At 34.8% G+C, this 11172-nt stretch overlaps 1 long non-coding RNA gene and 1 pseudogene across 1 annotated transcript; one reads left to right on the forward strand and one right to left on the reverse strand.

Moving 5' to 3' along the window:
* Positions 1-4494: 4494 nt before the first annotated feature.
* Positions 4495-5625, reverse strand: LOC107038439. Its single transcript, XR_001460897.2, has 2 exons — positions 5522-5625; positions 4495-4935 (listed from the first exon to the last, which is right to left on the reverse strand). It is a non-coding gene; the product is annotated as an uncharacterized LOC107038439 (long non-coding RNA).
* An 840-nt stretch (positions 5626-6465) lies between these two features.
* Positions 6466-11172, forward strand: part of LOC107045582 — a 6925-nt pseudogene continuing 2218 nt past the window's right edge.

An 11172-nucleotide genomic window follows, 5' to 3' on the forward strand; every position in this document is an offset into this window, starting at 1 on the left:
CAAAAAACAAACAGAAATTTTCAGTAGAATTCCAATAAAAATCCTGTAGAAACCCTGTAGAATTCCTATAGAATTACAATAGAATTTTCTAGTGAATTCGCTAGAAAATTCTATTGAATTTTTTCATACGTGATGGTTAAGATTATACAGTACTAATTAACTCCTGGAACTAAGTCCTCAGGTATTAAAATTAAAGATAAATATTAATTAGCAGAATAGACTGGCCAGGGCTGATGCGTGGAGGGTGTGAGAGGATTCAAAATGATATTATGAGAAAGAAACTCAAACAAGAAATTTGTAGAAATACATAATTTGTATGAGTCGAGCGATAACAGGAGAGAATTATAGATCAGATCAGGATCTTGCAATAGTCATAATCTAAAATGCGGTTGAAGAGGTCGGGCTAGACTTCAAGTGGAAAATTTTACAGAATTAATTCTGTAGTGAAGTCGTACAAGTAACTTGTAAGCAAGGAATGTTCGTCAAAATCATCTCTGCAGCGTTTAATCTGCCCTACAAAAGTGTCTCCACGAGAAATTCCCTATTTTGTTAGATTTGAAGATATTTATTGAAAACGTAATTTCAAGTTTGATTGACCCATTTTATTTCACATCGTTTCTCCGCATTGTGTTGATTCATACCTCCGCCACACGAATATGAACACTTCCAATAATAGAGTTGAGAACTTGAGAAAAAAAACTTTCCAATTTGAATGCAAAATGAATTTTAATAAAAGAAAAAAAAATAGTAAGTTGTCGAACTCGGATAATGTTTTTCCGTAAGTCGGTAAGGTCACTCTCTGACGGGTATTTTTACTAGGTTATTGTTTATCAATCTAATGAGTCGATCAATAGTGTCACAAATTTGTATGGATTTCTCCAAAAAAACGCATAAGTTGAAAAGATGACCACAATATAAACTAACTCAAGTATCTAATCCAAATAAAATTACAAATGAAAGAAAAATCCAACTGGACAGTGTAGCCAATCGATAGTGACTAAGTTGAAAAATTTTTTAACGGTCTTTTGTCACGTAAATTGGATGAAAAAAAAAAACAGAATTTTTTATTCCAATCAGTATAATCCTAATTCGAGTGAATCAATTGAGGATGACGATGGATTCCTCTTTTTCTTTCACTTGTGGATGATAATCTTCCGGTAGAGTTGTTAATTCTCTAGTCTGGCAAATTAACCTTATTGTTGTTATTGTCCGATATCGATCTCGAAGAGTGAGTTCCATTATTAGTAGATATTTTTATGCTCTCCCATAAATTGAATATTTATATTGATCTTTGTTTTTGTTTTTTGATTAGACGAAAGTATCAACAAGATCCGTGGATACTACAAAAATTCATTTGAAAATCCTATCTGAACGATGGATACTGGCAATATGTAGAATTATAATTTCTAACTAGACTTGAAGGTGAGTTACGTCGAGTTATCAAAGAGATCTAAATATCTTTTACAGTTTGGGATAGGTCATACTACAGATTCAGACATTTTTAATCATCGAATTTGTCAATGAATTTGCGGGAAAAAAATTGAAAAGCGAAATCTCATTATGATCATAGATATTCAGTGTCACTCGAATAACATTTTAAACAGATTTATTTTCCGACACATTTTCTTCTTATAAATAAATAACTGCGATTGTCTAAACTTTACAAAAATTTATTTTTAGCAATAAAATCGACTTTTCGTAAAATTCTGAATATGAATAATTTTCTTACGATTCCGAAGGAATAATTTTTTTAGTGGAAAATTGATTGTATATGAATAGTTTACAAAGAATACTCCTTATCACTTAAAGTGGCTATTTTCCAATTATTTTATCAGTCTTCCTCCAAAAGTAGAGCTTCCAATTTTTTTTTCCAAGAATTAATGAATTTTTCTTTATAGTTCTGTGACATCCGTCAGAAAATTCATTTTAATTCATTTTCTTACGTCGTCATTCAATTATCTCAGTGATAGAAGCGACTTTTGAAACCCAAATTATCTTCTGTGACGAGGGAAAGCGACCCCCTCGATGTTGGGAATATTTCGGCTGCACACATCTGTGAACGATAAAAATGTTCCCAACGTCGAGTTTCTCCTAGATTAAGGAGATATCAGCTGTACAATATCAGATGCACTGTAAACATTTGAGTCTAGTCTCGTCTCCTTAATCATGTACTTTCCACGTATGACCGTAAATTTCAATAAACACTGGACTCTTGAACCGGAAAACTGTTGATAACAAATTCTAAGTGTGGGTCCAAATTTTGTAACTCCCACGACAAATATTTGATATAAAAATAGAGTAACGATTTCGTTTCCCACATGGAGGAAATGACATAAACATTGACGAACATGTGACACAAAAATAGTAAAATGCATCATACAACAGAATGATTCTTTTATGAATAATTTTCCATTTCGGATATTAATTAAACTATCATAATTGTTTAAGAAATATTATCAACGTGGAAAACCACAAAATAATTAAAGTTTAAACAATATTTTTATGTCATTGAATTATTATTGAATTACTATTAGATTACTATTTTTCTTCAATGAATTATAATTTATCATAAAATTTCATGAAATTTATCTGAATTGTTTCAAAAAAATTAAATAACAAAGATGTTAACGCTAAGTTGAAAATAAGAGATAAAAGAGAATTGTGGAGGGAATATATGGGCATTCCTAAAACAATTTTCATTGGTTGTTGGGGAATAGAAAAGACCGCTTACACCCCAAAAAGATCTTCATGTAGAGAGATGGAGTTGATCTCGAAACAAGGAGATTTCAAACCACTGGAGTGGGAAATTTCGGCTAGAGTCATTTGTAATTGGTCCCCGAAATTTCCCTATGCATTCTGAGGACACACCCTCCTAGATAAACTATAAAGACTTGTGCGCGATAGCAGCACGACAGTTACAGTTCCGATTGCATTTTGTAGTCATCGCTACAGTAGTAGTAGTAGCTCATATCTGAGAGTTAGTATACTCCAGTTTCTTTTGGACACGGTTCCAATTTTATTATCGACCTATTAAGGCGATATTTTGGGTTTTTCGCGACCTTTAATTTTCATATAGTCTTGGATGACTATTTAATTTCCGTTTTAGTCTTTCGTAACTAAATTATTTTCTGAAATCCCAAGTCTTGTGACATTTTTAATTATTTGATTCATTTAAATAAAGAATTTAATCCAACGTCTTAAATTCAGTGCGGCATTACTTTTAACCACATACAAAATACTTTACGACTGAAAGCAGAGCAGTGAATGTAAGTCGAATGTTGTAGTTATACTTTTCTACTTATTTTGTTAAAATATAGACTCTATTGAGTCACTTCAAAGTTATTCAAAATTCTTTTCATTTTACTCCAAGTGGACCTTTCCAACCTTTGATTCCAAACCTTTTTGGGGTCTAGAAAATTGAAGTAAAAGGGGACCTTTGTAAATGGGTTTTGTGTTTGAATTCTGTTCCTTATATTCGAGACGATCTTTGAATTTAATCTTGTTTCTTCGGTTCAATGTATTGAATTTTAATTTAATAAAGTTGTGTCAAGTAACCCATTCTTGACGTAACAGTTCAAAATTGAGAATTAAATTGAAACCTTCAAAATTTAAATAATGAAATCATGCTAAAGTGTCCGAAAACTTAGGGTCAAATGGGGCTCAAATGAAAGGTCTGATGTTCAACTACAAAAGTAGAAGCATTTCACTGAAAAAAATTGGCAAAATACTTCGATACCCTTAACTAGACTTAAGCCAGCTCTGAAGGGATAAAGATATTTCATTAAGTATCGATTTGTCACAATAATGAATCATCTTAAGAGGAAATATCAAAACATTTTTCTTCAAGTTTTCTCACCTGTGAAATTTTTTTTTCTGAATTTGACTCCTCAATCCACTCATTGTCGATTTAAATGTGTAATTGTTATCATTGATCAATTGTTTCGGCATGAGTCAAATTTTTAGATCCTGATGGAAATCTATTCATGTTGTCAATGAATGATTCTAGACGAAGATATCAAGCCATAATGAAATGATATGAAGCTCTAAGTCATATGAGAAGAGGGGAAAGAATGTTGTTAAATATAATTTCTGTACGGAATGTCTTGATACGTACTGTAATATGACAATAATCAGATAATTGCTTTGTAATAAAAAAGTAACGATCCTGAAAGTTTGATAATTCATTGCATAATTTCCTCCTCAGAATCCCTATCACACCTAATCATAAAAATTAATTCATGCACACAATTAGCAAGAAAAAAAACGCTAAATTCTCGACGAGCGTTGAAAGATTGAATTCTGCAATAAAAAAACAAATCTTTCTAACACCTCATTGCCTGGATAATTAAAAGGCAGTAACTATCCATTTTAGGCTAAAATCTTAAAAGCGCTTGTTGCTTCCAATTATTTCGTGATTCTTTCTAGTAAAAGCTACCACTCATTGATATATCTCCATATCCTTATGTTCTATTTCTAAATAACGTGGGCTTAAAATCATCTACGCAAGAATCTTTTTATTCAATGAACATTTTTTTTAAGAAGTTTCGTCTGTGTACAATAATCAACATGTTCAATTGGAACAAAAAAGGGAAAAGTTTGAATTCTCAGCTCTATTCTTCGTTCAGTTGATCGTCGTCCTCGAAAATATTTTCGTTTTGTGGATTGTCCAGCTCCCTTGCTTTTGTCAAATAGTTAATAATAATAGGGGGTTTGTCAGAACCCCCTTTCTGTCCTGAATTACATTGATCCATATTTCCCTTGAAGTGAATGGCTTCTCGCAAGCCTGGCTCATTTGTACCCACACTGGAGAATTGTACACTGGTAATGGGTCTGTTCGAAAGTGCTCGATGAATTTCAGTATAAGATCGACAATAATTCTTCTCCCTGGATATCTATCCCGTGACGAGCTCATTATAGCCAACGTTTGGCTATAACCTGAAAAAAGAGGTGTCAATAAATGTCTCATTATATGTAAACTAATATCATCATCATCCTCATCTCGACAATGAACAGATTCAAGGGAAAGATCGAACAACTTTTGTTATAGCTGAGAAATGTTCCATAAAAAAAATCTTGACATTTGCGACTCGAGTCAGTCATTCATGAGATGAAATCGATATTTATCAGGATATGAGGAGTTGTGCAACTCGTACTAAATTAATTAATCAATTCAACGGCGAAGGCGATTCAAGATTCAAGTCGTCGGTTACTCAATTTTTCATAAAAACCTGAAAATCTAGAGCAAATAGCGAAATTTCTCTCGGAAGTGTTTTGTGGAATGTAATCAAGACTACAAAAGGGGTCTCAACTAAAATTTCGCTGTCCCTGTTAGATTCTGAGGTATATTTAGTGAGCTGAGAACGTTTGACATTCTTGTTGTTTAATCGATTTTTAATAATTTTCCATCTATCTCGATACATTTTCAAAGGACTTATTTTGTAGCTAACAAAATGTGGAAATGGTCTTGTTATTAGGCGGTAAAGCACCAGTATCACTTAATTACTAATTTATGTACATATACCTCGATTATTGAATGTTATTAACCTTCAAGAGATTAATAATAGACAATAACGGCTTGAGGTCACCATGCCCGATTGTGGGATATCGAAAATACCAACCGCCAAAACTAAATTCTCTAGAATACCGTAACCTATATCCATGGTTGCGAAGCGAATGAGTAAGAATCGGAAGGAATGAAATCGATAATGCATCATTGTTGAATTAACATATGAAAAAAATAAAATTAGTAGCTAATTAAATCGATACCTTCGTAGAATTGTATTCGGCCTTCCATATAATAGAAATTTGTAATATTTATAATCTTCATGTATTAATACAAGCAACTACATCGACAATTTCTTATTTCAATTTTATAAACAAAAACTGATAATTTGCATGTCTTCGGTATGAGACTTTACCATTATTGTAGCACAGATGACGTGGTCATTTTAAAAATTCATTGATCATTTTGAATATTCGTCGATTGAAAAGAATATTTTTAAATGTGGATGCACAGAGAACGACGCAGCTAATACTATCTCCTCCTGTACTTGCAGCTTCCTCGAAGTATAGATGAACAATTGTTACTGTTATAATCTGTTTATATGACGGTATTGTGTGGAAGGAAAGTGATCAATGGAATAGAATTTTGGTTAGCGTTACACAATATGTAAATCTAGATTAGTACAGTTGTTAAGCGATTGATCCAGATCAGTCATTGATATCAAATCACTGAAATTGATATTGCAATACTCCACTAATGAAATCGGTATTTTTATTATTATTTGTATAAATACATCAATTAGAAGTGATGTTTAATTAATCCTCGGATCGTTTTCATTTCAGAAATGTATAGATTTATTTATAAAAATGGTAATCGATCATAATTATGCCTAAAAACGGTCGATGGTATGAAATTACTTCAGTAGATAGCGAAATTGAGATTAATGAGAAACGTGTGTAAATATGTTACTAGTCACTTTGAGAACTCTTACAAGACCTGTTTGACAAATCAAATACAGATGTTGGATTTGGACGAAAATGTCGATATTACAGGAAATTGAAGTCGGTATTGCAGAAAATTGAAGACGGTATTGCAGAAAATTGAAGTCGGTAACAGAGAAACTCGCTATCCCTCGGCACAGTAGTAGTAAAGAAAAATGGTAGCCGCCTGTCGACTACGGCATATGTGATCACGTGCGGGAAATTGTTTTCCAAGTCGATTAATTACAATCACAGATTTGTACTCCTCGAATATCGATCGCTGCAGTGTCTAGGTACATTAATATCATATTTTCATCTACTGTCGTAAGAGGTTTAGGTTATGTTTGAGGCTAACCATTTGTGTACTTCTAGGATTTTCTTCTTCCTTGAGAAATACCAGATTTCTAACTTCTCAGGCAGCTCCTAAGAGTGAAACAGACGTGGAGTATCATAATATCGTAAAAAATACAGAGAAACGAACAGGTAACCCTTGTTAGCAGTATTTGTAAAATCGGCGAAAAAGAAGAAAAGTGTCGCATATTCATTTACTACAGCAGAAGGACAACGAGGAAATTCGAAAAAGTTACTTATTCGTTCTACTTCCTGTTTCCAGGAGAAAGTGCTCAGCATGAGTTCCAGTCAGAAACTCAAATGCTTTTGGAAATCGTTGCAAAATCGTTGTACTCTGATAAAGAGGTGAAAAGTTCATTATTTCTAATACAATTTGAATGAACTAAAAGTTACGCTTAAAATATTAATTATGTGTTGATTTTTCTATCAGGTATTTGTTCGAGAGTTGATATCTAACGCCAGTGATGCTCTCGAGAAACTACGATATCTCAGGCTTAGCAGGAATCTATCCCCCGAAGAAGGGGGCGACAGGGAGTTAGAGATTCACATTGTCACAGACAAACAAAATCGAACACTTACGATTCAGGATACCGGAATTGGGATGACTCGCGAGGAGTTGGTGTCCAACTTGGGGACTATTGCGCGATCTGGCTCGAAGGTGGATTTCTATCATAAAAGTTCTATTTAGAAGACTTCTCGAAATGTTTTTTAAACAGAAGTTTTTATTGACAAATATCCAGTTTAGACTGGGGTTTAAATTCATGACCTGATTATGCATATTATTTCTCTTGAAATTTCGAGAATGGAATAAATTTTAACAGTAATTTTATTTCAGACATTTAACCCGATACATTTTTTTTGGGAGAAATTCAGTCCATGACTAGATATCTGCTGAAGTAATGGAACAAACATTTTTAGTCTTTATCCAATTATTCTGATTTTATCTTATTCATTTTATTTTATTTATTATAGACTATCGATCTATTTATTTAGGCTTTTCTAGAGCAGTTGAAGGCGAATCAGGCAGCAGGGGACTCTGCCAGCATAATTGGACAGTTCGGTGTAGGTTTTTATAGTGCGTTCATGTTTGCTGACAAGGTTGAAGTGTTTACGAAGTCCTATGAGAAGGATGCCAAGGGGTTACATTGGTCCTCCACCGGGTGAATATTAAATTCTACTTAGTGATTGATGATACTAATTACAGGTTTATTCTAGATTATTTAATTTGCAGATTGGGGACTTACGAAATATCTGAGGCAGAGGGGTTCAATCAGGAACTCAAATCGTGATGCACCTTAAGACTGACTCCAGAGAGTTCAGTGACGAGGGAACTTATTAATCGTGAGAATATTATTTTGATTTCTGGAATTTTCGACTAATTAGATTGTAGAGGAAAGATCCAAAATGACACTCATCTGAAATATAATGAAATCACATTAAGATTTCTTTCATTCTACTTAGAAACAAAGAATGATCGTATATTTCTTGTCCGACAGTTTTATTTTTGAGCCAAAAATATTTTTTTAGTTTAAAAAATGTGTAGAATAATAATTCTCAACTAGTTTTCAGAACTTCGATTTCTACACATATAATTTTTTGTTTTGCATAAAACATTTCACTATTTATATAAAACAAACCAGCGAAATGCTTCTCTAAATAAAAAGGCATATTTTTAGGCTTTTAAGTTATACTATCGATATTTAGACAATCGTTTTTCTGGCTTTTAACTGGGATTTTTACGTTTTCTTTTCACAGAAATTATCAAGAAATACAGTAACTTTGTGGGCAGTCCAATTTTCGTGAATGGAAAACGTGTGAATGTGATCCAACCAATATGGATGCTCGACCCTAAGGAAGTAACAGCCGAGCAACACGCTGAGTTCTATCGTTTCATCTCCAATTCGTCGATGCCCCTAGGTTCATCCTCCATTATACCGCCGACGTACCCCTCAGCATACGCGCCCTCCTATACTTCCCAGACGATAAGCCGGGACTCTTAGAACTGAGCAGAGACACATCAGTGGGGATTTCCCTCTACAGCAGAAAAGTACTGATAAAGAGCAAAGCCAACAATTTACTACCTAAGTGGCTGCGGTTCGTTAAAGGTGTCGTTGACTCCGAGGATATTCCCCTGAATTTAAGTCGTGAATTGATCCAGAACAGAGCTCTCATCAGGTAAGATTTAGATTTAGAAAAGTGCGGCCACTCAATTTTTCGCCCAGAGTCATCTAAGCCGTAAATATTTTTTGTAACATCTGCCTTGTATTGATCAATCTGCCAGCCCCAGTCCTTTGTCTTTCACTAGGTTAATGAGGCTGGTTACCACTACTTCATTTAGGTCCGCTGGTTCTATGAAAGCCTGGCCCCAGCTCCTATCTCTTCGTAAAGTCAGTAGAGCGCATTCGCACAGAAAATGTGCGACGTCCTCTCTCTACCGGCTCCACATAGCCTAGGGTAGGCTACCCGTTCGCCTAGCTTCATGTTGAACAGGTGAGCCCTGAGGGTATTGTGGCCTGGCAGAAGTCCTATCGCAATCCTCAGATTTTTCCTGTTCAGAGCGAGAAGTTCTCATTTTAGTTTATTACGCCTTCATAAACAGTTTAGCCAGTTTAGCCTGAAATTTCCGCTGTAGTTGGTCTTTTCTGATTCTATTACCCACTACGAAGGCCATACGCGTCACACCCTCCGGAGGAACGCCCTCCGTTCCTCTCTTAACCTGCTGGTCCGCCTCTTCGTTCCCCTGTAGTTTCTTCTGTCCCAGAGTGGCACGAGCTTGCATGCACTCCCGCACCACACTGGAATTAGTAGTTGCTTTTTCCATTGCTTTTATTTCCGCCTGGCTGTCACTGCAGATGAAGATTTTCATACCTTCCGTCTCTTTGCTACCAGGTGCTCGGCACACTTGACTATGGCCAACACCTCGACTTGAAAGACTGTTACACACTGGCCCAAGAGAAAGCTTTTCTCGAAGCTATCTTTCAATCTTTAGATTCCCGCCCCAAATCGGTCGTTGTAGCCAAATCTATCGGCAACTAATACTCCTCCCTGGGTCCAGGTTTAAGTTCAGAATCTAGTCACTGCTCTCTGAATGGTATTCTGGTTTTGAAGGCTTTATTAATTTGATATTTTTTCCCCCTGTCGGATCTACCTGTCAAAGGATTTCCATTTATCAAGCTAAGTTGAAAATGACCTTGGCTTGACGTTTTCCATTCTTGCTGACATCGCAACCTGTAAGGTGTTGTGCTTACAACTTATCACTCTGAGGTCTAAAGGTTGCTATTTCAAACGCCTCATAAGCTATGATCTTCATGGTCCCCGCTGCTACCCTCAGGAAAATTCCCTGTAGGCCTTGCAACGGGTTCCTCATTTCCACCTTTCCTACCCTTGGCCTCCAGACTACCGCAGCGTACATCAGCTTTGGTAGTATCTGATCTCATCAGGTAAAATGAAAATGAAAATATTTCAAATGCAAAGATGTGACGGGTAAATTAGATCGTCCCGTAGTCGAGATTTCGCGAAATATCTCGAAAATCCGAATCGCGGAATTGGTATCTCGAAATACCAAAATTTATTTCATGACCGCTTTTGTAGAGTAGAATGAAAGCTACAAAAAAGGTATTAACGAAAATTGCTTCATCTCTTCTAGATTCAGAGATATTCCTTGAAAACTTACCTTTGAGCTAAATCGACTTTTCGTGAAAGCCATTATTTTGTATTTTAGGAAACTGAGGACAGTTTTGACCGCACGAATTCTGAAATATCTCAATGAGAGATCGAAAAACAACTTGAGGAATACAACGAATTTTACAAGGATTATGGATTATTTCTGAAAGAGGGGATTGTGACAAGTCACGATCACAACGAGAAGGTAAATCTCATCATTAATTTGAACAATGTCATTTTTCAACTAATTTTTCCCTTGAGAAACTTATGTCTTTTTTTGACATTGTTTTTATTGAGCATTGCGAAATTCGATTGCTATCCAGATTGCTATTAACTAGGAAAATTCGCGCGCGTATTACTCGCTCTTGAGGCGACAAATTAGAAGAAAAATGATCTAACTTATTTTCTTAGAGAAAAGGATGACTTTTCTCTTGGAGGAAAAAATTTGGTGATTTTATGGAGATCTATGAAATATTTGACTATATCAGAAAATTAAACTCTGTCAGTACAAAAACACTTTTACAATTAATTTATTCAATGAAACGAAAATTATAACATAGAATATTTAATTGAAGGCCCGCATGGACTATCTATCGAACGTGATCTTTAGTTTGAATTTAATCTTGTTAGCCTAAAATATATTAAAATCTGATGCAAGCTACTGTCTCTTATACA

This window comes from Diachasma alloeum, unplaced genomic scaffold, assembly GCF_001412515.2.
Source record: "Diachasma alloeum isolate Michigan unplaced genomic scaffold, Dall2.0 Dall_scaffold_00283, whole genome shotgun sequence".
In the NCBI taxonomy this organism is placed as follows: Eukaryota; Metazoa; Arthropoda; class Insecta; order Hymenoptera; family Braconidae; genus Diachasma; species Diachasma alloeum.